Source organism: Octopus bimaculoides, chromosome 26, assembly GCF_046866305.1.
Source record: "Octopus bimaculoides isolate indiv1 chromosome 26, ASM4686630v1, whole genome shotgun sequence".
Taxonomy (NCBI): domain Eukaryota; kingdom Metazoa; phylum Mollusca; class Cephalopoda; order Octopoda; family Octopodidae; genus Octopus; species Octopus bimaculoides.
In genome coordinates this window covers 9,075,094-9,082,680 of record NC_142953.1, presented here as the reverse complement: position 1 = coordinate 9,082,680, position 7,587 = coordinate 9,075,094, and the positions used below count along the sequence as shown (strand labels likewise).

Sequence of the window (7,587 nt, the reverse complement as noted above, 5' to 3'; positions counted from 1 at the left end):
TTCTATTATTCTTTCAGGGCCGAGAAAATGTACAAATACAGGGTTGGTGGAACTGTTGGAGATTCAGGTGAGTTATCTTATGGCAGGTGTTAGTTGTGACGGTTTGCATTCGTGGTCTTTCTCTTGGATAAACATCAGTGATGGTGGTGGTGGTGGTGGTGGTGGTGGTGGGGGAAATGAAAGGTCAACTGATTGTCTTCTTTCCCAAAAGAGCTTACCCAGGTCTGCTCAAATACGTGCAGGTGTATGGGGGTCAACCATAAATTCACAAGAATTTCCCTGCTAAACCTAATGCTGGTGTGAGAAGACCCCCCCCCCAATATGATCCAGTATAACGAAAGCACCGAGTGGATATGAAATGGGTTCTCTTCTCGAGAGCTATGCCTCTGACGAAAGACAACTGATATCACTTGTTTCAGTCATTTCCATCTAAGATTTAAGCTTAAATAGTTTTGTTTTCCCAGAATAATTGCACTTCATGTCTGACGCTCTGATGAAGCTGTAAGGTGCTATTCAGGCACTCAGTTATGCGTTCCACCGCATCTTATACCGGAAACAGTTGTAAGTTAATGAAGTTCATAAGATAGTCGGTTATCTCGTTGTCATCTCTTTTCTTATTAATTACCGCTCTGTACCTGACTAATTAGTATATTTATAGTATATTTCAAAGCCTGTCAAACTGAAGCTGTTCCAGAAGCGAACGAAAACGACAGATATCGATATTTTGTGGTTATTTCTGCTCATCTTTGCTGCATAATCGATTCCCCTCGAAGCAAATCCGAATCGCTGCGTGTGAGCGTATGTGTATCTGTACTTATGTGTGTGTATCTGTGTTGGTTCCCAACGCTGGACAGCCTGTATTGGTTTGTTTACCCCCCCCCCCCGTAACTTAGCGGCTCGCTATAAAAGAAGCGGATAGAATAAGATCCAGACTTAAAACAAGTACAAAGGTCGGTTCATTCGCAGCTACACCTGCAAGGCAGTGCTCCAGCAAGGCCGCAATCCTATGACTAGAACAAGTAAAATGAGAAAAGGGTGAAAAGTGTAAACCAGTAATTTTTTTTTTTTCATTTAATCCCTAAATGAAACTCGAAATCATAAAGATTGAATGCTAATGTCTTTGCTGCCCAGCCCCATTGGTCAGGGGTCAGTGTTTAGTTGACCGAAGAAATAGAAGACAAAGGATCAAACAGAAGACCCTTAAAACCGCCCTCCTCTACCTGCAATCCAACTTCCTTTGAACGGTCCGTATACATTTAGTCAATGCTAACGCTGAAATGTAAATAAATGTCTTATTTAAGGGACGGTTGGAATTTTAAGGGCTGACCCCTCTACCCGACTTTTATGACCTTTATAACAACATACGTTTAATTTATGTCTTTACAACTAAACAAACGATCGAGGCAAATGGGAAGAAGTTACGTTTACCTGCTCATTTGACTTGCTAGAAGTAGCAGCCAAATATCCATCAAGTCACACACTAACCGTTTTCCAAAAACTGACATATTGCCTCATGTAATCCTAGATGCAATGTGTCTGAAAAGCGAAAACAAAAAAAAACAAAAAAGACGGGATGGCCACATTTGGAATATCTACGGTATTGTGCGACTGCAGTGCATACGCTGACATTAGAGCTACGTGACTGCCAAGTGATTGAATTTGGTAGACGGAAACTGTGTGGAAGCCTGTCCGCTTGACAACCGGTGTTGGGTTGTTTACGCACCCTAACTTAGCGGTTCGCCATATAGAGTCCGACAGAATATGTACCAGACTAAAAAGAAAAACAATAAATCATCTTGTTCGACTAAAACCCTTCAACCTGATGGGCCCCAGCATGGCCACAGTCCAACGACTGAAACAAATTAAAAGATGAAAAGACTTGCGGCATATAAACCGAACGCCTCTGCGGTTCACTTGAGGGTCGTTCCCGGCTCCTTCATTCTGTTACCGACCTCCCCCTCCCCCCACCTCACATAGAGGTTCCCTTGAGAGTATTTCTTTCATTAAATGCGTCCGATTGTGTCGTTCGCTCTCCGGCGTTCGTTATTCGAGTGTATCAATTTCACAGCTGTTGGTTCGGTACATATGGATTAACAAGAGTTATTAACTATAAAAATAAGTCGTTTTGCCCTGGGAAATAGAGAAACTCTTTCATTTACAATCGATGTCATGCAGTTAGTTTTTGCTATTGTTCAAATTATTGTTGTTGCTGTTATTGTTGTTGTTCTTGCTTTGTGACGTTTAAGAGAAGGAGTATGGACTCTAATATCAGTGGTATGAAGGCTTTGTTTCTTTTAATCTATTTTATTGATAGATACACGTTCACACACATTTACACACACACACAACACACCTTCGTTCGACTCCATTTGAGCGGTGTATTAGTTAAGCATTAGTGTTACAGTGAATACGATCTATTCATCTCGACCACATAACTACTTCTAACAACACCTCGTTAATATAAATAAAGAACATTTAGCGAATCGATAGAGTAGCGTGGCAGACATTTTGTTTGCTGATTGTTAAGATTTGAAAAGCGGGAGGAGTAAGAGTAGGAGGAAGACGTAGAGTAAGAGGAGTGGTGGTAGTAGTAGTAATTGTACGAGAAAAGAACGATGATGGTGGTGGTGGTGGTATTATAAATGGCGGTAGTGGAAATGTTGGAGCGGTAACAAGTGAAGAACAACTTTGTGAGAAGTAAGAAACAGCGGCTTAATATCTTCAACATCGAATGCAAAAATGGCGGCAAGTGAACAGCAAACATCTGGCGCGGATGTAGACAGGGGGTTAGCCTAAAGGTGGCCGTAATCGAATGGGAAAGAGGTTTGGCAGTGTCGAGGTGAGGTGACAGTCAATAAAAGGAAACATACTTCCAACGATGCATATAAATGTGACTGGTACATACCCGTTCACAAACTATGGAACACCTTCCCGAGACGAGTCAACAACGGAGCCGCTACGTAGTCAGACATGCTAGAAATAGCAACTCAATGTTCTTCAAATCACACTCTTCCGTCTTATGAAGAGGATATACAACAGTAACAGCGAGCCAATGAGGGAGCCTCAACGTCAGTGGTTCTCAACCGGGGTCCACATGACCCCTGGAGTGGGGTCCATATAAAATTTTGTTAAAATTTATCTGCAATAAATTGGTTATACAGGGTGATTCAAGAGTCACCAAACATACGAAAAAAATTTGTTTTAATAAGAAACAGTTAAATAAAAAAAAAAATGTTTCTTATAAAAAAAATAAATTGATTGTTCTTATGTATGGCGACTTTTGAATCACCCTGTACTTCTACAGCACTCAAAATATTTCAATTAAAAAAAAAAAATTCTATTCTTAATATTTAATTATAAGAGTATAATGGAATATTTTTAAACATCGAATGGGCATGAGGGCCCACCCGAATAAAATAGCAATCAAAGGGGTCTACAAGTAGAAAATGGTTTGGAACCATTCTTTTTTTTTTTTTTTCTTTTTTAGCAGTGCCCTCATCCTTTTAAATAGTTATCACACTTAACGGTCACCAAAGCGACGTGTGAGGAATCTCGACAAAACTAACCTAACATGGAAAATAATTTATAAATTTTACTCTAAAAATGGATTGTATAAGCTTTTAACATCGTTCTCTTTGGCCGAACCGCTAAATTACGGGGACGCAAATACTCCAGCACCGGTCGCCAAGCGAGGTGGGAGACAAGTACAGACACCCACCCCCACACACACACATATATATATATATATATATATATATATATATATATATATATATATATATATATATATATATATATATATATATATATATATATATATATATACATACATACACATAATGGGCTTCTTTTAGTTTCCGTCTACCAAATCCACTCACAAGGCTTTGGTTAGCCCGAGGCTATAATAGAAGACATTTACCCAAGGTGCCACGTAGTGGGACTGAACCCGGAATCACGTGGTTGGGAAGCAAGCTTCTTAACACACAGCCACGCCTGCGCCAATGTTAATTATGTTACCTCACCGCCCCCTTCAACATGCCCAGTACCCCACTAGGAGCGGTACCATCCACATTGAGAACCTCACTTCTACACGATCTGAAATGCTAGAAGTAGCAACCAAATGCTGAACCAGTTCAGCGTCCTGTCTACCTGGCTTTTTACACTTTAGCGTGCGGTCTAACCCTAACACTGACCCTAATTCTAAAACCTATCCCGAAATGCTAATCCTAACCCTATTCCTAATCCGGATCAGGCTATTTCAAAACTGCCAAATGTCCCTCAAATCACACAGTTTTAGGAAGAGGTTACGCAACAACAACTGTAAGCCAGCGGGGGAGCTTTTACGTGGTTTGTAATGCTAGAAAGAGCAGCCAAATGTATCTCACTAGAAACTCCTTTTTTTAGGAAGAGGTTACACAACTGCAGCAATATCAACGATGGAGCCTCGACGTTATATGTAATACAAAAAATAGTAACCAAATATCCCTCAAACCACATTCTTCCGTTGTAGGAAGAGCTTACGCAACAGTAATAAGGAATAAAAGAGGGAGCCTCTACATGGTTACTCGGTATGCTAGAAATAGCAGCCAAATCTACCTCGAATCACATCCTACTATCTTAGAAACAGAAACACGTTGAGTAATGAGATCTTGAGTTCCAATTACGCAACGTGGGAATAAATTTTATAAATGCTCATGGGCGTTGTCCTTTGACTCAGCCAAATAAATACACACATACACACACACACTCACTCAACCAGTTGTTACCAATGTAAATCTTCTTGCTTTGCGAATCAGCATTATTGATGGTGACGTCAGGTGGCGTAGTTTATATCTCAATAGTAAAGAGGCTTAAATTTCAAAGCCTCAGTCCTGTTTAGTCGTAATTAGGAACCACAATCGAATCAATGAAGGGACATTTTAAATCGGTTAACTTGATTTATTTGGATGGAAATAGCAACCGAATCTTCATTAAACCTCTCATTAAGACAGAGGAACTTATTTCATAATGAGTGTAGAAAAACGTTTGCTTCCGAGTCACATGGTTCTGGGTTCAGTCCTACTGCGTGACACCTTATGCAAGCGTCTTCTATTATAAGCTTCGGGCCCTTTAAAGCCATGTGAGTGGATTTGGTAGACGGAAACTGAAAGAAGCCCGTCTTGTGTGTGTATCTCTCTCTCTCTCATATATATATATATATATATATATATATATGTATGTATGTATATATATATAAACGCTAATATCGAACAATGAAAATGTGTATTCAAAGCCAGATTGGCGGATAAATATTCTTTGGGTTAACAAAGCTACCAATGATTTAATGGAAAAAGAAAAATAAGAGATCCCTGAGATCCCTCTTAAAAATAAGATAAATAAGACAAACACAAGGCTCTGCAGAGAACGAATTAGAGATGTAACGCAATAAAATAAGTAATGGGTAAGTGAAAGCAGTTGCTATGCTAAGAAAAGTGAAAGAGAGAGAAAGAATAATAAAAAGAAGTGTGGCTTATATCGACAAGTAAGTAGGAGTTTGGTGGAAGAGGAGAAGGAGGAGAAGGAGGACGAGAGATACAGAGAAATAGCTAGTAGTTAATTGACAAGAGAGACATGCATTCAGGTGAGTAGAATGTGAAATATAGTTAGCAAGAGAGAGATAGTGCGAATAAGAGGAAAACGTTTAAAGAAAGAAAATGGAGATCTACAATGCTGAGGTGAAATAGTGAGATTAAGTGATAACAGAGGTGACAGAGAGTGAGAGAATGATAGAGAGAGGGAGAGAGAGAAAGAGAGAGGGATTCACCTACGCTGTTGAAATGTGTGTATGGGTGTGTACGTGGAGAACGATTGGAAGCCGTTTGTAAATGAAGAGGTGAAAGTAGATTTTGGGAAACCTAAAGTCATACACCTGCACTTACATATGCAGAGAGAGAGAGGGGGGGGTGAGGGGGAGGCAAAAAGAAAGAGAAGAAGTAAGGAATTGTGGAAGTCAAGAAATAATAATGAAAGAGAATGAGACAACTTTTCAAATACACCGGCAGGTAATTGCAAGTCAATCAGTCGAAGAAGCTATCAATAACGGAGAAACTGGTCGTCTTCGAACTGGAGAAAGAAGACGAGGATTAGTAGGAGAAGTCGTCAGTGCTTGACGTGAATTGGAGGAGGAGGGGGAAGGAGGAGGAGGGGAGGGAGGAGGAGGAGGAGGGGGAGGGAGAGGAACGCAACAAGAAGCAGAATGAAGGCTGGAGGTTAAAATAAGATGAATAAATGAAAAGACAAACTCAAACAAGATTGGAATGGCGCAAGGCTGGAGGCAAACCATTAAGACTTAACGAAAAGAGACAGAAATAAACCCCGTCATTTTCAGTGGGTACAAAACTAATGTGTGTGTGTGTGTGTGTGCACCCGTCTATATATATATAATTATATAGACATATATGTATCATATATACCTACAAAGAAACACACGTGTCTTGTATACTGGTGTTCAAGTCTTGTCTACTGGTGTTCAAGTCTTGTACGTGTCGGTGTGTATATATGTGAATGTGTATGAAAATATATGTGTGTAAGTATGTCTATACGAATGTGTATATATATATATATATATATATATATATATATATATACATATGTATGTATGTATATACATACATTCACGCATATAAGTACACGATCGTCACCACCTCACTCTCTCCTCCTCACACTCCTCCCCGCTAACAGTCAGTTCTAACCAAAAACAACACACTCCATTCAGTAATTGATTTTCCTTCAGGCATCAATGGAATAAATGTGTACGGTGTATATATTTGCGTATATATATATATATATATATACAGATACATACATACATTCGTACGTACATGCATACATACATACGTATGTATGTATGTATGACAGTATACTTATAGTTGCAAGTAAATGAGTATAGAATCATTTATACCTCCATATAAGTGTGTATATATAAGTGCTTGTGTGTATGTGTGTGCATATACCTATATATATATATATATATATATATATTAAACGGATCTCTATCGGTTTCGATGACGAACAACTCAATTATTCAGTCAACTCAACTCCCTACCAACTGAATTTTATGAAGTGGCCGAGTGCTTAGTAGATACTTATTTTCCTAATATGATCCAGCATTGAAATCAGTGTGACGCTTTGGCGAAGGTGGTCCTTTGAAATACAGGGAGAATCCATCCGTCACTAACGAACAGTTTCTATCTACCCTATTTTCGCTCTCAGTACTTGGGTTGGCCGAAGACTGTGGCGAAAGGTACTCAGAATGCCAGGTAGTGGGATTGAAACGGAGATTCGAGAGTTTGAAACGAATTGCTTAATCATTCATCCATGTGTTTCCCTCTCTCTGAGAGAGAGAGAGAGAGAGAGAGAGAGAGAGAGAGAGAGAGAGAGAGAGAGAGAGAGAGAGAGAGAGAGAGAGAGAGAGAGAGAGAGAGAGAGAGAGAGAGAGAGAGAGAGAGAGAGAGAGAGAGAGAGAGAGAGAGAGAGAGATAAATAGGTAAGTAGGTAGGTAGATCTGTGTGTGCGTGTGTATATATATATATATTATATACATACACA

The 7,587-nt window shown here is 39.5% G+C and overlaps 1 long non-coding RNA gene across 1 annotated transcript in view; it reads right to left on the bottom strand.

Annotated features, from left to right (window-relative positions):
* Nucleotides 1-3,007: 3,007 nt before the first annotated feature.
* Nucleotides 3,008-7,587, bottom strand: part of LOC149130934 (uncharacterized) — a 34,847-nt gene continuing 30,267 nt past the window's right edge. The window contains exon 2 of the long non-coding RNA XR_016238532.1: nucleotides 3,008-3,139. This is a non-coding gene — a long non-coding RNA (uncharacterized LOC149130934). The remainder of the gene's footprint in view (nucleotides 3,140-7,587) is intronic.